Source organism: Anabrus simplex, chromosome 6 (genome assembly GCF_040414725.1).
Source record: "Anabrus simplex isolate iqAnaSimp1 chromosome 6, ASM4041472v1, whole genome shotgun sequence".
NCBI classification, from domain to species: domain Eukaryota; kingdom Metazoa; phylum Arthropoda; class Insecta; order Orthoptera; family Tettigoniidae; genus Anabrus; species Anabrus simplex.
Genome location: NC_090270.1, coordinates 11,642,944 through 11,667,735, shown reverse-complemented (window position 1 = coordinate 11,667,735; position 24,792 = coordinate 11,642,944). Strand labels below are relative to the sequence as shown.

The 24,792-nt window shown below is 38.4% G+C and overlaps 1 protein-coding gene across 1 annotated transcript in view; it reads right to left on the bottom strand.

The window, feature by feature from the left end:
* Dnaaf5 (Dynein axonemal assembly factor 5) overlaps nucleotides 1–24,792 on the bottom strand; it is a 612,890-nt gene that overhangs the window by 410,305 nt on the left and 177,793 nt on the right. The window lies entirely within an intron of this gene.

Sequence of the window (24,792 nt, the reverse complement as noted above, 5' to 3'; positions counted from 1 at the left end):
GGTGAGGGTCCCATACACTGGAACCATACTCTAGTTGGGGTCTTACCAGAGACTTACATCCTTTACATCCTTACTACAACCCCTAAACACCCTCATAACCATGTGCAGAGATCTGTACCCTTTATTTACAATCCCATTTATGTGATTACCTCAATGAAGATCTTTCCTTATATTAAAACCTAGATAATTACAATGTTCCCCAAAGGGAACTTTCACCACATCAATACAGTAATTAAAACTGAGAGAACTTTTCCTATTTGTGAAACTCACAACCTGACTTTTAACCCCATTTATCAACATACCATTGCTTGCTGTCCATCTCACAACATTATCGAGGTCATTTTGCAGTTGCTCACAATCTTGTAACTTATTTATTACTCTATACAGAATAACATCATCTGCAAAAAGCCGTACCTCTGATTCCACTCCTTTACTCATATCATTTATATATATAAGATAACATAAAGGTCTGATAATACTGCCTTGAGGAATTCCCCTCTTAATTATTACAGGGTCAGATAAAGCTTCACCTACTATAATTCTCAGAGTTCTATTTTCCAGAAACAGAGCCACCCATTCAGTCACTCTTTTGTAAAGTCCAATTGCACTCATTTTTGCCAGTAGTCTCCCATGATCCTCCCTATCAAATGCTTTGGACCAGTCAATCGCGATACAGTCCATTTGGCCTCCTGAATCCAAGATATCTACTATATCTTGCTGGAATCCTACAAGTTGAGCTTCAGTGGAATAACCTTTCCTAAACCCAAACTGCCTTCTATCAAACCAGTTATTAATTTTGCAAACATGTCTTATATAATCAGAAAGAATGCTTTTCCAAGGCTTACATGCAATGCATGTCAAATTGACGGGCCTGTAATTTTCAGCTTTATCTCTATCACCCTTTCCTTTATATACAGAGGCTACTATAGCAACTCTCAATTCATTTGGTATAGCTCCCTCAACCAAACAATAATCAAATAAGTACTTCAGATATGGTACTATATCCCAACCCATTGTCTTTAGTATATCCCCAGAAATCTGATCAATTCCAGCTGCTTTTCTAGTTTTCAACTTTTGTATCTTACTGTAAATGTCATTGTTGTCATAGGTAAATTTTAATACTTCTTTAGTATTAGACACCTCCTCTGTCTGGACATTATCCTTGTAACCAACAATCTTTACATACTGCTGACTGAATACTTCTGCCTTTTGAAGATCCTCACGTACACACTCCCCTTGTTCATTAATGATTCCTGGAATATCCTTCTTGGAACCTGTTTCTGCCAATTATGCCTGCCATCATGTTATCCTTAGCTGTCTTATTTGCTAGATTCAATTTCCTAGTAAGTTCCTTGAATTTCTCCTTACTTCCACAGCCATTTCTGACTATTTCTTTCCGATCTGCATCTCCTTCTTAGTCTCTTTACTTCTCTGTTATAGTGGGATGTTTACCTTTCCTTACCACCTTTAAAGGTACAAACCTATTTTAACATTCCTCAACAACTGCTTTAAACCCATCCCAGAGTCTGTTTACATTTTTATTTGCTGTCTTCCACTGATCATGGTTACTGTTTAAAAACTCCTTCGTGCCTGTTTTTTCAGCCATATGGTACTGCCTAATAGTCCTAATTTTAATATCTTCCTTTCTTTCACATTTATTTTTAACTACCACAAAAACAGCTTTGTGATCACTAATACCATCTATTAATTCAGTTTCTCTATAGAGCTCATCTGGTTTTACCAGCACCACATCCAGAATATTCTTCCCTCTAGTTGGTTCCATCACTTTCTGAATCAGATGCCCTTCCCATATTAACTTCTTTCCTGTCGTTAGCATCACATTCCCAATTGACATTTGGTAAACTGAGATCTCCCGCTACAATCACATTTCTTTCCACGTCATTTCCCACATTGCTGACTATCCTATCAAATAATTCCGAATCCGCGTCAGTGCTACCCTTTCCCGATCTGTACACTCCAAATATATCAAGTTGCCTATTATCTTTAGAAATGAGCCTTACACCTAGAATTTCATGTGTCTCATCTTTAACTTTTTCGTAGCTTACAAATCCTTCTTTCACCAGAATGAACACTCCCCCTCCCACCATTCCTATTCTATCTCTACGATGCACCCTCCAGTTCCGTGAGAAAATTTCTGCATCCATTATATCATTTCTCAGCCATGATTCAACTCCTATTACAATATCTGGTAAGTATATATCTATTAAGTTACTTAATTCTATTCCTTTCTTTACAATACTTCTACAGTTCAACACTAACATTTGTATGTCATTCCTACTTAATTTCCAGTTCCATGTTCCCTTATCACCGCTCCCTAGGCCACCCCGTTTTCCTGAATGTACCTCCCTATAACCCTTCTAAACAAATTTTCTAACTTATAGGTACCACTGCAGTTTAAGTGAAGGCCATCTGAACGCAGACCCTTATCTCCTACCCACCCATTAGGATCTAGAAATTTCACTCCCAGTTTCCCACAAACCCACTCCATAAAACATCTTATGTTAATTTTAAGGATACTTCCTCTTAAGCTTTACTTTGTCAATTTTATATATTTTTCATTTAAACAGTTTTATGTGGCTGAAGATGTTGATAAAATACGAAACATGTACCACTTTTAACCATTAAATTGGCTTAATCAATCATTGTATCGACTAGGTGGAAAATAATAAATACTTAATTGTGAATCTACTTGCCAAGAGGGCGAGACGACATTTGTGAGCCATCAAATATCCAGGTAGAGATGGACATGCTCAAAGTCATGTTCAAGGGTAATGGTTACAGCGATTTGCTGATTCATAGAGCCCTACATCCCAGAGAAACAACCAAGCAAATCTCACAGAAGGAAGAAGTGACGGGAACTGCCTACTTGCCTTACATTCACATCACCACAGATTGAATGAATAGGTGGAAACCTTTACTGTGTTATTATTCATTTGTTACAGATTGATTTGCCAAGGTCCTCCACAAACACAATATAAAAACCGTGTTCGGCACCGCCACTAAAATTGCTCACAGTCTGAATAAAACCAAGGACAAATTGTCCCCACTTTTACATCCTGGGGTAAACAAAATTCCCTGTACTTGCGGTAAGGTATACATCGGCCAAACATGCCGGTCCATTGGTACCTGTATCAAGGAACATGAACATAAATATTCGTCTCAACCAGCCAGACAAATCGGCAATAGCTGAGCACGCTCTATCGTCGGGTCATGATGTCATGTTTCAAGATGCTCGAGCTCTTGCCCACACTAGACACTACGGGTCCAGAATTATACAGGAAGCTGTGGAAATATGTAGAAATCGTAACAATTTCAACAGGGACACCAGCTAGCAATTAAGTAATAGCTGGTTGCCAGCCATTAAGGATTTACGTAGGTAGTTTCCTTCCCTGCCCCTTCACTATTTTTATTTCGTCTCTGTGTTTTCCAAATTTGTACGTTCCTCATCGCCAGATGTTTCATTCTAGGTTTGTGTCAATGTCATACACCTTTGACGTACACACATTTTGTGACCCTCTTAGACTGATTCTGATGGTTCCGTCAGCTTCCGCTCCGAACGCTAGTGCTGTGCCACGTCCGGGGAGCCATCTAATGACGAATGAACTTACCATTTCCACTTCTATTATAACGTCTAATTTCAAAAAGTCATTGTTTAAGAAGCCTTTCTCGTGGACAGTTGAGATTTTCTTCTGATGATGCAGAGCACAGTTCTCTGCAAAATGTAAAGAATTTCTCCTTATTTTCTTGACACAGCATAAGCTCATCTGCTTTACGTCCCACTAACAACTTTTATGCTACTTTTAACGGCATATAGTCCCGCAGGAGTTGTTTTACGTGTCAATACGAGGCTGAGCCAGGATCGAACTTGCCAGCGCCTCAACAGTCTGAGCCACTCAACCCGGCATGTATGTATGTATTGTGTCTGTAAAGCCATACTAAATACATGATCACCTTCTTGAATACTGGAATTATCAGACCCTTCCTCCAAACTTCTGGTACGTCTTCCATATCACTCAAAATAATCTGTATATCCAATGTAACTGTACCAGTCCTGCTGCCTTTATCAACTCATCGACACCCCTTTTCGTCTTCTTTATACACTGCCTGACATAAGCACATGCATGTGTGAGTAAATGATTGTATTTACAAGAATCTGTAACTACCAAGCTCGATAACTGCAGTCTCCACTGTCGGCAGTCCTGAAGATGGTTTTCTGTGGTTTCCCATTTTCACTGTCCCACCACCGCCATAAGGCCTATCTGTGTTGGGGTGACGTAAAGCCAATTGTAAAAAAAAAAAGAAAGAAAAAAAAGAAAGATCCATAAAGTGGAGAATGTCCACCAGAGTGCATTCATGATGGTACCATTGTTGTTGATAAGTTGTTAGCAATGTAAAGCAAAAGCTAAAGGTTTCCACCTATTCAATACTATTTATTGTAACCTTAAAAAGTTACGTGTATCATCGAAGGCCTTGAAATCCACCAATAAGAAGTGCAATAGAATTGAAGAATACCAACTTCTAATGGAAACAAGAGAGGTCCACCTATTCAATACCATATAATGTTATTCGGTACCGGTTTCGATGCTGGTGAGCATCATCATCAGCCAAAAATAAGAAAAATATACATAGACAAAGTTACAATAAACAATGCATAAAGTACATACAAATTTTACAGAACTGGCAAGACCTAATTAAAAACGGGATCCATAAACATTAACCTATGACTTAAACTTAAACAATAGCACCAACTGTCATAAAACTATGAATATACGTCCTCTTGATAAAAGTCCTCTGAATCTAAAAACATTAAACCATGTGCGAACAATACTTATACTTAAAGAAAGCGGCTATGTTAGAGAAGACATATGTTTTATCACGTAAAATAGGAAGTTACGTCTTTTGATGGTTGTGTTATTTTAATAACAGCCATTTTTAACCAATAGAAATATTGTCTCTTAATTCTTGCACTGGTTACTCTAATACTCAGTGAATGTTTAGCAAGTAAACCTTTTACAGATATGTTCTTACAAAATTAAAAATTATGCTCTTGGACTTTTATGATAGTGAAACATTGGTTTTTGTTCGCACATGTTTTTATTTTTTTAGATTCATTATATCGCAGTGGATACTGCACCGGGCCCAGATTGCATTTTGATGAGAGTCCTTAAAGACAACAACGTACAGAATAAATTAATGTATTATTTGGGTCCACCTTTTCAATACAAAATGTAAATAGTTTAAATTACATAAATGATTAGGGACTAGTTTCGACCTAGTACTAGGTCATTGTCAGCCTAAAGCAAAATTAAAACACAAATACCGAAGAAATTAAACAATGTAAAGACACGTACGGTCTCGTAAAAGTACATACCATGCGAGATACTGTGCAGCACTATGTTAAAAAATAACTCTCTGAAAGAGATTCATAATAAGTCCAGTGCATATTAAAAAGATGTTATAGATGGGAATCCTTGAGTTGCTGGAATATGCTGGCTCCTTTAAGATGCAGGTATCCAATTGAAGAACAACTGAGCCGAAGTCACGTCGTTTACTTAAGATTATTGAGAATTTGGTTAATAATTGTGATCTCCAATGCAAATTTAAAAACAACTATGATTTGACTCCATGTGTAATTTGAGTCGAAATGATATTCTAAAAATTAAAATCTTGGAACTGTTGGAGACCAGCTTCTAGAATTTTTGAGGTTTTCTGCAGTTTGGTGATTTGATCAGTGAAAGTATTAGAATAATTAGTTCTTGTTTATTGCGACTTGAATATCCATTGGTAGCAGATTGTATTAATAAAGTTGTAGTTAAAAGGGGGGCTTCTATCTAAATCTTGAGTAGCTGCTTATGTTTCTTTCGAGGTAATAGAATGAGTGAAGCTTCCCTTTGCCTGCTGCTACAAAGTCTTGTGGTCTTTCTTACGTTACTGTTACTGTTACTGTTACGTCACAAGTTACTGTGTTCCAGAAATCAATGGATTTTAGAAAAAATGGCTCCTATGTTTTAACCTTCAGGTTAAATTTATGACTCAAATTTAAAGCCATATTACAGTTGATTGAATCAACCACAGCATTGTGAAAACAATTTTAGCCAAATTTTTGCTAGTTGCTTTACGTCGCACCGACACAGATAGGTCTTATTGCAACGATGGGACAGGAAAGGGCTAGGAGTGCGAAGGAAGCAGCCCTGGCCTTATTTAAGGTACAGCCCCAGCATTTGCCTGGTGAGAAAATGGGAAACCACGGAAAACCATCTTCAGGGCTGCCGACAGTGAGGTTCGAACCTACTATCTCCCGAATACTGGATGCTGGCCGCACTTAAGCAACTGCAGCTATCGAGCTCGGTAGCCAAATTTTTAAATTGTAGTTACTATGTTTTGGACGTCAATGTATTTTAGAATTAAGGGTTACTCCAATTCAACATTGCAATTCATATTGTCATACTTTTAATGTGTACATAATTGGTATGTTTTTTACATATTATCACTAAACATGGATTTATACTCAAGCAAAAAAATTTGTAAAAACAATCCAAATATGACAGGTCTTAACCTCGAGACAATTATGTAGGCTGAAGATGCTTGTAAATAAAGCGAAACATGTCCCTGTAAATTCGTGTGGTAGTATTATGAACTAGCAACATGAAACCAATTTGTATTGAATAGGTGGATTAAAATAATCACTATATTGTAAGCATTTATAGTAATAAAATATTCAAAATGCTTACTCTTTGCTGACGACCTAAAGATTTATAAGCAAATTACTGGGTATGATGATGCTATGGAATTGCAAGCCGATCTGAACAACTGTTACAAATGGTGTGTTGCAAACAGGATTTTTTTTTCAATATTAAAAAGTGTTTTGTGGTCACATTTTCTCGTAGTGACTGTGCATAACTACAGTATAAATGGTGAGATCTTGCAGAGGTGTAATTTAGTAAATGATGTGGGTGTTATGTTCAATTCAAAACTTTCATTCAACAGTCATATTCACAAAATTACAAATGATGAATTTAAACAATTAGGGTTTATTATTAGAAACACTCAGGAACTTAGGGATGAATGTACTTTAAAAATCTTATTCAGTCATCTTGTTAGAAGTAAACTTGAATATGCATGTATAGTGTGGGCTCCTCAGTACATGTGTACAATTAACGAAATAGGAAAAATACCAAAAAAGATATAAATTTGCGATATTTATATTTTTAAAATATAACCGATCATCATATCACCAAAGAGTTTCTTATAGAACTCTATTAAATGAATTTGGTTTAATGCAGCTCAGTACACGTAGAATATTAGCTCAACAGGTATTACATAACCAAGAGTTTCTTAAAAGAATCACCTTCAATACCAACTCTTCGTTTGAGACAAACATTTTACTGCCCCTCATTCACCTGTTGTCAAAATGTGTGAAGTACATAACAGAATATCTTCAGAAAGCAGACAAGTAGATTTTGCTTTATCACTTCCTTTATTTTCAAATACGTTAAAACATTATTTACATTATAAGGAATAATTTATTGGAGGAGACTAATTCAGCACTGAAATATGATGTATGTAATGCCACTATTATTTTTCCAATGTATATGTATTTGTGTATTTGCTATTCTTATGAATATTTTTCTTTTTTCTCAGCTAATTTGTTTTATCTTCTTTAACTTTGATATTGTATATGTTTGTATATTTTATTGAAAATATGTTTAAATTATTCTTAATTTAGTAATGGCAATCTTGGTTTTTTAATTGTTATATATTATTTTGTACATATAGGTACCATGTATTTTGTACCATCCACTGTAATTGGGGATATACCCTGTTACGGATATATTAATAAATAAATAAACAAGAAATCGCCGTATTATTTCTAACCTTCCGCATTAGCACATATGTATCCTAGAAGAGCAATATATGTGAATTTGGCAACCAAAATCGCAATAAATACTTCTTGAACAGTCACGCACACAGTATTAATAATGAAATAGAGTTTGTTACCACTTTGCCGCCAAAGACAAAAGAACTCGCATACTTACACGGAAGTCTAATCTCGTGTCGAACAAAGACGACAACTCCGCAAGATATACCGCTTCACAGGCGCCTATTTTTTCGGAACTGGAAGCGCACACTGCGTTCGGCGCGTGAAAACTCGAAATGATTACCGAGAAATCTGAAAATCATATTCTGAGATTTCAAACTGTAATGGCATTCCTTGTGTACCCTTTTCATCACTTCATACACTTAAAAATCAACAAAAAATAGTAATTTGTGGTGTGTGATTTGTAAAGGCGTAATTATGGTAATCGTAATAGTTGGCTTTTTTTTTTGTTTTCTATTTTGTTTTACGTCGCACCGACACAGATATGTCTTATGGTGACGATGGGATAGGAAAGGCCTAGGAAGTGGAAGGAAGCGGCCGTGGCCTTAATTAAGGTACAGCCCCGGCATTTGCCTGGTGTGAAAATGGGAAACCACGGAAAACCATCTTCAGGGCTGCCGACAGTGGGGCTCGAACCCACTATCTCCCGATTACTGGACACTGGCCGCACTTAAGCGACTGCAGCTATCGAGCTCGGTGTAATAGTTGGCATCCAGATTTTTCCTCTGAATAAGCCAACCACTTCATCTGAAAAGATCTAGTAATGTTTGTATCCAGGCTGAGCTTTCCAAACATTTTTTTTTTCGTTTGTGAAAGACTGAACAGAATTGTTTTGACGATAGTTTCCAATATCATAAATATTTCTCCGTACTTGGTTAGGCCTACTATCCACTACATTAATTGAGCTCACAAGAAGCACTTTGTTCATTCGTAACACTACTGACTTCAGCATTATCGCCAACAGGCATACTGACACGTTTTTTTAGCAAAAAAGTTTTGAATGGAAGCTTGGCTCTTCATTATGATTGTGGTTCACTTACGGCCAACTTAAGCATACTGATAAAGTACGTAAACATTAAACGCTTAAAACAGCACCATACTTCAGTGCAACAGATGTCGAAAAACGTGGCCACTGAACTGTTCATTGCACCCCTAGCGCCCGGTTGTAGTGCTGGCCTCTGGCGGCAACCGATGTAGTTCAGTTGTCTGAGCATGCACAGACAGTCGGGCGGGAGCGGGAGCTTCCGGTGTTCAGAAAAATCAAATTGTCAGTGATCAATGACATGAACTTCACATCATTTCCACCCCACTCCCCTCACCTACACGGGAAAGTAGGCGATTCCTTCATGCATGATACATTAAAATAATTGAGATTACGGTACTTATTTTTCTTCTTTATATTCATTATTCCAGGGGGTGGGGGGAGCCCCCCGTGTATACGCCCCTGCCTACCGCATACTGAAAATCTGATGGTCTGAAACCATACTGGTTTTTATCCAACTTCCTCTGAACCACTGATCACACCCTCCAGTGAATACTGATCAATGAGATACCCCTGTAGTTGTTGTAATCCTTCCTGTTCTCGTAAGTTTACTGCTTTCATCCAATCAGAAGGTATCTTACTAACATTCCATGCTAATCTTTATTAGTCTTTAAAGCTGTTTCATTGCTGACTTCCCATTATACTTCACCATTTCAGGTCTAATTTCATCTATTCCTGTTGCTTTATGACAATGGAGTTTATTTACCATCCTTTCCACTTCATCAAGATGGTTTTCAATCCTGAAAAATCACAGGAGTAGCATTTGTAGACCTTTCTTGTGCTTACGACACCATACAACATCAAATCATGTTACAAAAACTGTACAGCCTTACAAAGGATTTCAAGCTTACCAGAATTGTTGCTGCCCTTTTACAGAACCAATGATTCTTTGTTGAATTTCAGGGTCAGCAAAGTCGGTGGAGAACGCAAAAGAATGGTCTTCCTCAAGGAAGTGTGCTAGCTCCCTTACTTTTCAACGACCAGCCACATCCACCTCACACTAAAAGCTTCCTATACGCTGATGATCTGGCCTTGGCTACTCAGAGTGAATGCTTTCAAAGAGTACAAAACAATCTCACTTCAGCATTGGATATTTTGTCTCACTACTGTGAGACCAATAATCTCAAACCAAATCCATCAAAAACTAAGTAAGTGCTTTCCATCAGAAGAACAAACAAGCCTCAAGGAAGCTCCAAGTGAATTGGAAGGACAAAGTTCTAGAACATAATTACACACCGAAATACTTGGGCGTTACTTTGGATCGTTCTCTAACTTACAGGGAGCACCGTTCAAACATCGAGGCAAAGGTCTCCTCGCGGAACTCCGTAAAGTGACAGGCTCACCCTCGTACGGTAAGGGCAACAGCCTTAGCACTTTGTTACTCGGCAGGGGAGTACGCCAGAAAGGTCGATGTCGCCCCGAATGAAACAAGGATGCCTGAAACCAACACCAACAGACAGACTGTACTCCCAGCTCAGCCCAACAGTCCTCATCCCCAGACTTCTACTCTGGAATCACAAGATCCCCCCTGGTCATGAAGAAACCTGGACTACATGGAAGGCATTGAACAGACTAAGAGCAGGCGTTGGAAGATCAAAGGACAATATGAAGAAATGGGACCTCCTGAAGGGGGATCAGACCCTATGTGAATGAAGCGTGGTACAAACGACAAGGCATCTTATTAATTGCCCTCTATGCCCTCTTAAATGCACAGAACTTGATCTGGCACCATGCTGGTAATGTGGCCGATATTTTGTAAATAACTTTTTAATTTTATATTATTATTATTATTTAGCGTATGGCATACAAATACGTTATTACAAATGAACAAAAATAACCAATGAACCATTCTACAAACAAATATCTAGATCTTGTATGTACTCAATACATTTTGGGGTTGCCATCAAGAAGTCTTCATATGCTCTGATGCTGCATTCCTCTCTGATGTGTCGCGGTGCACCACAGTCGCATAGCGGCGAGGAGAGCATTCGCCATTTAAAAAGTGAATCCCCACATCTTCCGTGTCCCGTCCTGAGTCGGTTGAGCATCGACCATACCTTGCGAGGTTGATCAAACCCTGGAACTGTCTTATCGATGCATGGCATTTTCAGGCTGTAGCTGGAGCATTTTGCATCCATACTTCCCTCCAGGAATCGGTGATGTTGAACCCGATGTGATTGATGTCGGCTGCAAGAGGTGGATGTCTCGAACAAAGTCGTTTGATTTTGAGGTCTGAGATGTCAGAGTGTACCGGTAGTCCAGGGTTTGCTAGGATCTTGTTGTATTCTCTGATCAAGGCTACTTTCCTTCGCAGATTAGGGGGTGGTATGTTACTTAGGACAGGCAGCCAGATGGTGGGAGTAGACGTGATTGTTCCTGCAATAATGCGCATAGTACTATTAAGTTGGACATCAACTTTGTTAGTATGGGCGCTGTTCAACCATACTGGTGCGCAGTACTCCGCCGCGAATATACCACGCTCAACGCAGACATCCGCAGAGTTGTGGCGGATGATCCCCACGTGGTTCCACAAAGCTTTTGTATGTTGTTTCTTGTTATCAGTTTCGCAGCAGTTTTTGTGAGATGTGATTTAAACGACAGGGTCCTGTCTAGCGTGACTCCCAGATATGTTGGTTCCGTATTGTGGGTAAGTTGTGTACCATCAAAGTAGACTTCCAGAGTCCTATTGGATTGTCTGTTGTTGAGATGGAAGCAAGTCACCTCTGTTTTTGATGCATTAGGTCGAAGCCTCCATTTACGAAAATACTCTGCAAGCACAGACAAATCAGATATTAGAGTTTCTTCCATGGGTTCGAAGTGAGTGTGCCTAGTTGCAATGGCCCAATCATCAGCATATCCAAACTTTTTGCTGACAGTTTCTGGCATATCAGCAATGTAAAGGCTAAAGAGCAGGAATTTCTGGCCACTGGTTTTGTTTCCCATAATAACCTGAAATCCTCTGTTTCCAATCATGTTATAAATAAGCTTCGTAATTTGTTGGCATGGAATGATCTTCATCAGCTTGTAGAGTAGGCCTTGCCGCCAGAGGGTATCATAGGCTGCTGATAAATCAATGAAAGCAACAGATGTTTTCATCATCTTCTGAAAGCCTGCTTCAATATGTGACGTGAGTGCCAAAACTTGATCTGGACGAAAGCCAGCTTGTTCTACAGGGATCGCCGAAAGTATTGTTTGGCCAATCCTATTAATCAGTACTCGTTCCAAGAGTTTATATATAACACTAAGTAATGCAATTGGACGGTAGCTTTGCACAAGATCTGCATGTTTTCCTGGTTTAAGGAGAGCAATTATCTTGGCACGTTTAAGTTCTTGAGGTATATTTCCTGTTTTTAGCATTGAGGTGAAGAATTTTGCTAACCATGTCCTCATATATTTTCCAGAGTTGATGAGAAACTCAGGGAGTATGCCATCAAAGCCAGGAGCTTTACCTACTTTTATATCCTTTATTGCAGCTGCAACCTCTTCGGGGGTGATGTTGTGTGAATATTCTGTCGTAGAGCCAGCTCTAGCTTTTAGTTTTTTTAGTTCCTGTTTAATACTGGTTGTAGTCGCACGATGATTTATTCCTTTAGAAGTTTTAACAATGTGTGAAGCAATGTTGTTGGGTGTTACGAGACGTATGGTATCTTCTCGTACGGTACGACTAGCTCCTCCTAATTTTCGAAGCAGAGACCATGCTTTTCGGCTAGATACTTTGAAATCGATTTTCTGAGTAGTGTCTAACCACTTCTGTCGGCGTGCAGCATCCAGGTTATGTATCAGTTCATCTGCAATTTCTCTGTCACCACTAATTTGAAAATCGTTAGAGAGTTCTTCGCATTTCTCGTCCCAGCCTGGAATATATTCTTTATGATATCCTCTGGGTATGTGCTTTTTTGCTGTACAGATAACGGCTCCAACAAACCTGTTATAGTTATCAGCAGATGGTGGGATCCAGCCTAGACATTTATCAAGGTTTTCGGAGAAGGCGTTCCAATCAGCTTTTTGTAGATTGCATCTGGGTCGTGGAATTGAGGTTATCAATGGGATATTTGTACCAATTTCTACTATGGCTGGATGGTGTTGGCTATGAGGGAAATCTGGTAGAATGTTGCGGGTAGTGCAGACAAGGTGATGTTTATCATCAGCTGTGACAAAGCATAAGTTTGGGTCGTATTCCTGTTTCCAACGTCCTGACCGGAAGGAACTTAACATCAAAAATAAGATGGATATTATTTTCATCTGCCCAGTTTACTAAAGTCTCACCATTCGTATCAGATACTCTATATCGCCATTGTGTGTGGTGACTGTTAAAGACCCCTACAAAGACTGCAGGATGTTGGTATGTCTGAAGAATGTGGCTTGGCCAAGGTGAGCTTGGTGGTTTGTAGATATTACATATGATTAGTTCCCCAATTTTGATTGTCACTGAGTGAATATTGTCATTCGTGGAAGTTGTTAGCAGATGGGCATTTTCTATATCATTCCGGACGTATGTGGCTACTCCATAGGCATGATGATATGTTGCACCAATGATGTCATATCCTGGTATATTCCCCCTAGGACAAAGTTGATCTTCATTATCTGCATGAGTTTCCTGTAAGGCAACCACATCGATATTATGCTTCACCAACATCTTTGTAAGATTTGACATTTGGTTCTACTAATGCCCTCAATATTTAGTTGACATATTTTAATAGTTGGTCCAAGTTTTCTAGATTTTTGGCCCTGCAAAGGGCTTTTGATATAGTGTTGGGTCATCTTCTTATTCAGTTTGGTACGTATTTGTCGTGTAGCCAGGATATCTGGAATGATTGTCTGGGAGCCAGTTGTGTTGCTTTCTTCACACCACCCGGGGGACACGTGTACGGCATTTTAAGTTAAAACCTATGGACGTGAAGGTGATGTAGCCGTGCTTCGCTACGGAATTCTACATTGTATACAGAATTCTAGGTTAAGTGTACACGTTGTGAGCAAGATTGTATTAAATTCCATAACACTTAATGTTATCCTAGAAACGCGATAGGGAAAGTCACCAAATGTCTTTTCTCATATGAAGACTGGGTTAGGGAATTTTTATTGTAATGGTAGTCCCCCTTGCCTACCATCAGTCACAATCAGGTTGGGGAGTTTTCATTATAATGGCAGACACCTCCACCTGTCTTTTTACATCCTCAGAAAGACTGTCTTAGTAGTTTTCCCAACTGAAATGAACATAGGTCATTTACGTCGGTAGGAATGACGTGATTCAAAGCATGCTTTCATATGAAATACGCGATCAAATGAAAAACCACACATTTTCTCACTGTTAACGAACAGTTCTACGCTGCCAATCTAACAGACCAATGTTCCAGAGCTGGAATGACCAAGCCGCAGACAGCCGTGATCCGTGAACACACTTCGTCTTATTTCGGCTGGGTGGGGGTGTCGAATAGTGGAGACTCCCAGGGCAAAAAGCTATGCTCTTTTACTAATCTGTTTCCTAGGAGTACCCGATGAGTCACAAAATCTCAGTTCACTACACAAGCGGCGGAAGAATCTATCTAACTTGGAGATAAATTTTTCCTCCAAGCCAGAGGAGAAACCCCCTCTTCACTGCTAATTTGGAATTAAATGAATGTAGAATTTAATAAAAGTGAATACGAAGAAGCTTTTCTTAAGAAACAGGTCTTTTCAGGGTTGAATTTTGAGTTATTTAGTGAATTGTGGTGCTATAATTTGGAATAGGCCTAAATAGTGATTCTAGACCAGGCCATACTACTACTACTACTACTACTACTAAGTGAGCCTCCCTTAAGTGTGTACACTGCTCATTCAAAACAGCGCGTCAGAGTAGGGATCGAATAGCTGGAATACTATGATGAACCAGTTTGTTAAGTACCGGAAGTATCAGAAAATGTATGAACCAGAGGAATGGCATGCTAAAGAACAAAGTTTTCTAACTCCCCGGCTATTTTCCGCCAATGTTCAGTCAGGCTATTACACTCGGTACACAGCAATATCGGAGTTGAGAGGCAGCATAAGAGACAGAGAACATCACAACAAACAATGGTCAATGTGATGTTATTGTTGATCAATGTTATGTGCTTTCAATATTGTAGGCCTTCTCATTTAGTTTTCTTACAACTCACCACTCTTATCACAGTCGGTACGGTAAAATGGAATAAAACATAAATGGTCGGAAATTGTATTCTCTATAACTTTTGTTATGTAGTACTTTTCGATAGGACCAATAACATAGGTATTTAAAAATTAAATTTTAGGCGCCTTCCCCTAAACTACAATTTCATCCAGGGTGAATAAAATTGTTTATAACTCAGAGTGTAGTTTCTTATTCTTGGATTCTCTGTTAACCCATTTTCTCGTGCCTCGGCATTGATATGGACTTGGCAATAAAATACAAATTCACGAATATCTGTGTTATCAAAGCCGGCATGGTAATAATCTATGACATAAAGATCAGAAACTTAATTTGTATAATTTTCGTTATGTATTATTTATCGATAGGACCACTAATAATATAAATATTTGGGAATTAAATTTTGGGCCTTCCCCTAAACTACCATTTCACTCAGCGTGAGTCAAATTATTTATAGCCTAGATTGTAGTGGCTCATCCCCCGACTTCACATACCGATTTTCATTGAATTATTTTCAGCCATTTTCTCGTGATGCATATACAGACAGACAGACAGACAGACAGACAGACAGACAGACAGACAGACAGACAGACAGACAGACAGACAGACAGACAGACAGACAGACAGAAATTACGGAAAAGTAAAAAATTGCATTTCCTTGTTATTATGGACATGACCGATACAGAAATACCATTCTTTTCAAATTCTGAGCAATGTACAGACAAAACTCTTATTTTATATATATAGATTGTAATTTCATATATTTTATCTAATTTGCATCTGTAATCTATATTGTGCTACTGACACGAATAAATAAAATCAAGTGTAATTTCACCAACATCACTGTGCTCCTCCACATTAGCTCGGTTGTTCAAGACGTCATCAGGAAGATTTCCTTTAACGTCGAGAAGATTTCCAAAATATTCCTTTCACCTGTCCAGTGATTCCCTGGGATCTACGAGTTCGCCTGATTTACCCGGAACACTGTTCATTTCCTTTTTTCCCCTCCCTTTGTAAGATTTTTTATTATTGTTCATAAAGGTTTCTCTGCTGCTTGACATAGCCTTTCCAGATTCTTACCGAAATCTTTCGACGACTTCTTCTTGGATTCAACAACTACTCATTTCACTCTGTTTCCCTGTCAGCATCAGTGCTTGTTATGCATTCCTCATCAAACCATTCTGCTCTCATTACATGTTCCTTCTTTCCCAACTTCACTGATAGTTGTTCTCAGTATCTCCCACTTACTTTCCACTTCTCCTTTCTCCCGTAAACCCTTTCTTATTTCCAGAGATTCTGCTACTTTTTCTTGTATTTCTCTTTAATTCCTCATTTTTAAGGCCCTCAACATTGTGCTTTGCCTTTCTTCTTACTTTTCAGTCATCACTAAGTCTGTATTTTATTCTAAAAAGATAGTGATCTGAATCAGCATCAGCACCTCTACAGCTCCATCTCATGATATCGATGCCTCCTTCCTTATGTTTCTCCGAGGATGCCAAGTTCTAACGTCAATCAGGCTTTCTTTCCCTACTATATGTTTATAGACCTATTCTCTTCCAATCTTTGCATTTAGATTTGAAATCATGTCTTTGAACTCTACTGATTTCTCCCTTCAATTTGGTGTAAAATGCGTCTTTCTCCCCATCTTCTGTAGGGGTACACACTATAATGTTGAAGAATTTTGCCTGATGTTCAAAGAGCACATCCTATCATCGATTGCAGTAAAGACATCATTGCCTTCTCCTCCTTGCCTGCCCCTTCCATCTTAGTTGCTGCAATCTTCACTCTGTACTTATACAGGTCTCTTCAATGTCCTCACACTCCAAGTTACTAGGACGATATCAGTTCTCCTTTTCTTTAGCTGTTTTCTGCTGGGTCATTACCAACTTACCCAATTTTACTTTAGGCAATCTTAAGGTATCCGTAACAAATTTTTTTTTTTTTTTACGAGGTAAGGGAGTTAACCCTACGCCCAAACCCTAGGGTATCACCCTTAGTCTGGATCATCACCTTAGACCTGTCCGACTTGGGTGATCCTACCGAGAGCACATGCTTCCGTCCGCACAGCTCTAAGGATCATTTGAACACGCAAGCCTCCAAAACATCCAGCAAAATGTATTTTGCCTTCGTCAAGGTGGTGGTACCTTATATAATATACTTTATAACCTGCTACATCTTCCTTGTTATCTTCCCTTACCCGAACATCATTAATTCCTAACACTTCCACACACATCGTTTTTGCTGATGCAGTCAGTTCTACTTTCTTTCCTCCATAAGCACCACTGATACTGACAGCTCCCCATTGAATTCGATTTCATTCGCCAAGTTGTTTACAACCAGTCCCTCGCCTGTGAATCCGAAGTGGGACTCCGTTACTCCCACGGGTCCGACAGGGTGCGTACAATGTTACCTAGAATATTACAGTAACATAAATAAATACTCATAGGCATCATACATCTACATTAAGCAAACTATTTTGTACCTTCTGTTCAAAAATTATATCTAGAATTATTAAAATTTATTCTAATGGTAACAGAATTTTTATAAAGCTATGCTATATTTTATAGAAGTAGTACAACGTAATTTAAAACACCAAGAAAACACAACAATTGCCTACTTCAACAACGCGTGACGTAACCAATTACATAATTAAAATGGCAGCTTACCGCAAATTTCTCAAATTTGTCAAATGTAAAAGCTCGCAGCAAGAACTTGAAACACTTGAGAGCTATACAATTTCAGAAGAATTCCACAGCAGTGCCAACTGATTCCCAAAGATCTTCTAAATTCAGGTGGGAAACTTTCAGAATTCCTGACATATACAAAAGACCAAAGATCGCTAGAATTTCTGCAGTCGTCATGTTCACAGCGTTCCTTTTACTTTGATTTTCACCATCCATATGTTTGTAAATTTGGTTATGTCACTCACCAGATTGTCTCCGCACTTGAGGTATGAACACTCCAGTACCACACGGGTTGGTTTATTGCACTTACTTCCTCACCCAGTAATGCAGGATGCTAATTAGTTTATAATATCAGCTATTCAATACATTAAAAATTTTAAACAATTAGGAATTGATCTTTATTTCCATATGAGACATGTTTCGCCATTCCTTCCAACACATCGGTATCATCGCACCTCTCCTGTCAGAACAGTCTCCGAATTCTTTTGTTTTCTTCTTCCGTGTCAACACAGGAAGTATGAAAGCACCACACTACTGAAATATTTACATACCGAGCATAAATGTTACCGTAATTTCCATAACATAGGAGGTCACACAGATGAAAACTCCAGCTTGCTGAGAAATGCGTGGGGTAACACACAGAAGAATGCACCAACGTCATTGTTGCTGGGTTGAACTTCCCGCACCACTAGCCAACAGTTTGAGGAAAAGGTATTGAAAGGGACAGCCCGTAAGCCCAATCCTGTAATATCACACTATCATAATTATTTATAGCCCGGACGAAAACGCCATTTGCGACCTCTCACGAGTTAAAACATTCTGAGTATGCTCGACAAAAATTCTGTGAAAGAGGATACTGCCCTTACTTATGCATAGTCCAAGTGAAGATCTTTCCTCTAATGGGTTAGGGACCACCAGTGGATTGTGTACTCAGTAGTCGCCTGAGCACAAGGAGGGCCATGACTCAGAATATTACCCCAATTATGTTTTGGTCCCTTGCTCAGCACTTCAAGATCTCAAGGCTGATTTTACTGATGTTCACAACAGATCCTCCACTGCGAGCAAAAGGGCACCTTGCTCAACGTTCCTGAAAACATCCACATTGATATTGATCAATTTAGAAACCTCTCTTATAATTTAAATGAGATCAACAAAAAAAGAATATGTTACTCGAAACATTCATTCCAATTATTTGTCAACAGTTCCATAATAAAAATGAACCCCACTTTTAGCTCTCCAACTCAACACCACCCCTCCATCCGTCTCTGCCCACAGGCTTAGTGCCTCCGTCACTCCTTTCACTTCTTCCCCTATCCTTGCAAACACAGCTGAGCCAGCTACAAGCGGGACCTCTGATCTGAGGTCAGACCGTTCGAGATGACAATTATTTAATAAGTATGTCTAAAGGTTTATCTTTCATCTATTAGCCCAAGCTTCTCACATATACTTATTAATTTTTTCCATTACAGATTTGGATTTTATTGACGGTTTTAACACACGCAACACTTGGCAATGTGACTCCTGTTTCTCTTTTGTGATCTCATCCTGTACTTTCAGACTATGAGGTTCTACCTCACATTGTATTCACTTCATCATGTTGCACATTCTCCCTCATTGTGTCTTTTAATAATATTCTTTTAACATTAATCATGTAGTTTATAACATTTTCACTGAAGATGGCTCAAAAATGAGCTGAAACATGTTTAATCAGAATTACTCCATCTAAAGACAGATATATATGTATTGAATAAATCTTTTCCTTGTAAAGTGAAAAACTGTCAATATAGAACTATTTTAATGTCTCCGTATTCAGGAGACAGAAAGGGTCTGTCCCCCATTGCTGGCTGTCCCCTGGTTTTCCATTCTCCTGTACTGAAGCGAATGCTGGGACAGTTCCTCCCTGGCCTGAGAGAGGACATTATCACCAACTTCTTGGAAAGGTGAGGCCCACTGCCACACACTTTCATGATACTCTGTCCCATTTGATAACTCAAACATTTAATTGGCTTCACCTCAAACTAAGAGTCACTACATCATGAGAACCCACTTGTCCAAAATTCATATGACAAGTGTTGTCAATGTTTGAGGTTTCTTCTACATTTGCACCTTACTATGTTCCTTTACCTTTTGCACTGGGTAAATCTCCTCCTATGGACAACAAACCATTAGCAGTGCCCCCATTCCATCAGGGACACCTTTTGTCAAAGTTTTACATCTGTCAGCCTGTCATTCAAAAGGTGCAAGGTAAAAATTCAATGGCAAATAACAAGAAAACAAACTTTTTTCACATGACGAAAGTTCAATATCACATAAGAAAGATGCACTGGGTAAACGTCTTTTAAATCTTGAGGTGGAGATAAATAATTATCTCGATGTTGGATCTTGTAGTCATATGTTTTATAGATTAAGAAGCAAATACTGTAGTTGGTTGTTACAGTTTTTACGCAGAAAAGTTGAAGTTAAGCACCAGTGTGAAGAGAAATAAGTGCAGTACTGGAACAATTGAGTACCACAGATGACAAAATGGATGCTCAAAGAGTTCTTAAGGGGGCGAAGTGGTCAATCTGAAGGTCAAGCCATTCTGAACCATGTTTATGAATAATTCCCAGTTCAATGCAGAGATAGAGATACTTATAGAAAGTAAAAATCAATTTATGAGATGGATAGGAGTAAAAAGGCATGAGAAAACATAATATAAAATTTCACTTTTGTAAAGAGTGAAGAGTTTATGACATGCAGTGAGGGATAAGATTTGGAAATGAGTAAGGAAAAAGAGGGGAAAGAAAGAAGATAGTAGATGTGAAGGAAAGATGAAAGAGACGAGGAAAGGGGAGTGGGTCTAAGTTGGTTCAGGTGGTTGAGATAATTGGGGCAAAAGACATGGATAGGAACTATGTAAAGCATGGAAAATTGTGTTTGGATTTAACGAAGAAACGTTTTTAAAAATGAAAAAGAGAAAGTCGAAAAGAATATATGTTTTATCTGAAATTTTGTTTAAACTGAAATTGGGATTGAAGTATTGGTCGAGATGAATGAAACAATGTTTGGTTGTAGAAAGAAGAGAGCCTTTATTTATTATTTCAATTATTTGTATGTCTTCTTTTATGTTAGTGAATGTGTGTTTAGAATCATGTATATGCTGTCCTACAGCAGAGAATCTATTATATATTAAAGAGTTAACATGTTCTAAATAGGAAAGGAAACCTACAACCTGTTTTCCAGTCAATGACCGGGTCAGGGATGGAATAAATGAAGCTCGCAACTTGTGGCGACGATAGGAATTGTGCCGGCTGCCGAGGCCTGCTGCACTCCTCTGGGGCAATGATTAATGACTGACAGATGAAATCAAATGATACTGGAGAGTGATGCTGGAATGAAAGATGACAGGGAAAACTGGAGTACCCAGAGAAAAACCTGTCCCGCCTCCGCTTTGTCCAGCACAAATCTCACATCGAGCGACCGCGATTTGAACCACGGAACCCAGCAGTGAAAGGCCCATGCGCTGCCGTCTGAGCCATGGAGGCTAGTTAACATGTTCTAAATATCTAATATTAAAGTTACGTCCGGTTTGGCCTATATACGAGGAATTGCAGTCGTTGCATATAAATCTGTAAACTCCTGATTTTGAAAAAACACTAGATTTGTTGACCGAGGTAGAGTTATGTAAGAGGTCAATGTTTCTGTTGTTGGTTTTGAAAGATATTTTAACATTATGTTTTTTGAAGATGTTGGTAGCTTTATAAACATCTTTGTTAAAAGTAAAGGTGGAAAATGCCGAGGCATTAAGTTTTTCTTTTGTTGAGGTGGTCTTGGGATGGTGTTTGAATTTATTAATTATTCGATCTATGAAGAAATTGTTATAGCTGTTAGATTTAGCAATAGCATGGATAGTATTCAATTAATTTTTAAAATCATTCTTTGACATTGGTATATTAAAGGCACAAAAATTTAAGCTATTGTAAGATGCACGTTTATGTGCTTGTGGATGCGTAGAATCTTGTCGAATAGTAATTTCTGTTTCTGTTGGTTTTCTAAAAATTTTGCAGGATAAAGAAGAAGGATGTTTGTTGACAGTTAAATATAAAAAATGTATAGCTTTGTTAGTTTTGGACTCGAGAGTAAATTTAATATGAGAGTCAATGTTGTTGTGAATTATTATTATTATTATTATTATTATTATTATTATTATTATCAATTGTGTATTCTAAGAAGTCTAGATGCCTGAGGCTAGTGAGCCCATTGCTAAGCTATCTTGTTGTGTTAACAAAGGTGAAAAAGTTATTATTAATGAAAAATTTTAAAATAGAAATGAAGTCACTTAGGTGACTGTATTTATTTAAGTTATTTTCAATGATGGGGAATAATTTTGAGGTTTGAATGCTGGGGTACATATTGATGATGTCAAAAGGGTTTCCTTTGCATTCTATGGCTGGTTATGTGTAGTCTCCTCCGATTTAGCTTATTTACATATCTATTCCTTAGTTTGTGCCTTTGGCAGTTCCTCATCTGGTTTACTAATCTCATAAACTTATTGCTTCTGGCTCTACCCTGCATGTATTTGCATTTTATATTGTTGCCTGGTTGTCATCTAACCGTTCTAGGTTGTATTCCAATGAGTATGGGATCATTTGGCATAGTTCCTGGCCGGTTGCTAAGATTCGTTTTCTGTCATTGGGGTATGGTACCCAAGAGCTTTGTCATCGTGTATGTTTTATTATATCCCATGAATTCTGACTGGCTGGAAGGGTGTCTGTGTTGATTGGACTGACCTTACGCCACCATGTTATTAGACCTGGATTTTCCGAAGGTTCTTTTGAACACTTGATGAACTTGATAGAGCACCTGTGCTCATTATGTTCAAAGATTATTTATATGGAGATGGAATTTTCCTAGAATTTTGGACTTTTTAAAATGCTGCGTCGAGCTGGTTCTGGTTGATTTTGTAATACTATTTTTATTTCTTGTCAGCTGTTACGTGGTTGTTGACCTCGGTAATGGTGGCATGGTATTTCTTGCCAACACACTTATGCATGCAAAGTCTCCAGTTATTGCCATTGCTTCTTCTTTATTCTTGGTTGATTTTCCATGTGATCTCGACGTTATGATTGCAGATGGTTTGGTTTACTATATTTTTCTGTCTCTTTACTACCTGTTAGCCTAACCTTCATGTTCTGAGTTATCTGGTTTTTGTAATCTGTTTATCGTTGTGAGTACTGCTAGATCCATCCAGTAATAAGCTTATCCATTGTTACCTCTGTACCCTCCATTGATTTATCCTGTCTGTTCTTCGGGCATCTATACCGACCTTTGGAATTATGTAATGTGTGGAAGAATGCTAGTAATTCATGTAAATGAATGCAGAAACTATAATGGTCTTCGACCTAATAATTTGTTGTTTGATGTTCTGGTTGAGTCTATTAAATTTTAGTAAATTTAGCTGGGGTAAAAATAAAACTTTTCAAAATTATTACTCTGTTCTCTTGCATCTATTCTCGATGTTAGTATACTGAATTCTTGGAACATTTCAGTTATTTTCCCCTTTTCTTAATATGTAATTCTTCCTCAAAAAAGGTTGTATTATTAATACTATGGCACATAAATTGGTACTTCAAGTAAATTAGTGTATATTGGCTTACATGCCAACAAGCAAATTTATTTATTTATTTATTTATTTATCGTATGATGAATCTATGTACACACATGTATATAGTTCAGGGTAAATATGCGTAGTCACAAGTCCGTACAATACTATAACTCTAGGTCTAGCATTTTGACCCAATCAACTGCTTCATCCGATGTGCGGTGAATGTCCATCAGCGTTCCTTTGAAAGCTCGAATTGGGCAGTCAGCAACAATGTGGTGGATTGACTGAGAAGATGCATCACAATCACAATCTACAGACCTAGTCCAACCTCATTTGCACAACATATAACCACATCTGCCTTGTCCAGTTCTTATCCGATTGATGATTCTCCACTGTCGTCTTGGAAGATCAAATCCTTGTACTTGTTTAGAAGGATTCTCAACCAGATGTTTGTTCACTACTGAAGACTGATCCCACTGGGCTTTCCATGAACTGTTAACATGAAAAGAGGTTCTTTCAAGATCCATTGCTGTACGCCAGGGTGGTTTCCTTGATTTCAGTCGTTGATGTTCAGTGTGTGTAATATCTTGATGGATGGGTAGTTGGGGGTTCTGCTGAATGTTCTTCCAAACCTTTACGAGAGCTTCTGATCGTCTTAGGGCTGGAGGTGCAATATTGCTGAGAACAGGAAGCCACAGTGTGTTCGTGCTCTGAATGCACAGTATTCAGCAACAGAATATGATAAGGCTAATGCTGTTGATCTTAGAACATGAGTATTGGCTCCCCATGATGTACCAGCAAGTTTCTGAAGAATATTATTTCTAGTTTTTACTTTAGCAGCTACATTTGGAAGATGTTACTTGAAAGTCAAAGTTCTATCAAGTGTTATTCCCAAGTATTTTGGTGTACTGCAGAACGGCAACACTTCACCTCGGAATCTGACTGTTGGTTTGTAATTAGACTGTCTGTTGCGTAAGTGGAATGTAGATATAACTGTTTTTTGAGGATTTAGGAGAAGGCACCATTTCTTGAAGTATACATCCAAGGCTTCCAGATCAGTGGCTAAAGTAGTTTCAGCATCATAAAAGTTGGAGCACTGAGTCACCAAGCAAATGTCATCAGCATAAATGAATTTTCTTGATGATGTGTCTGGGAGGTCGTATATGTACAGACTGAAAAGAAGTGGGGAAAGGACTGATCCTTGAGGTAAACCATCGTTTAATTTAAACACTCTACTTCTGTCATTATCAGCGTAGATCTGGAAGTACCTATTACTGAGCATATTGCTAAGTAAGGCTGTAAGTTTACGACATGGGATCACACTCAAAAATTTTAGAAGGAGTCCTTCTCGCCAGACAGTATCATAGGCAGCTGATAGATCCAAAAAGGCAGCCACGCTTACTGATTTCCTCTCATATCCATTTTCGATATACGTGGTGAGAG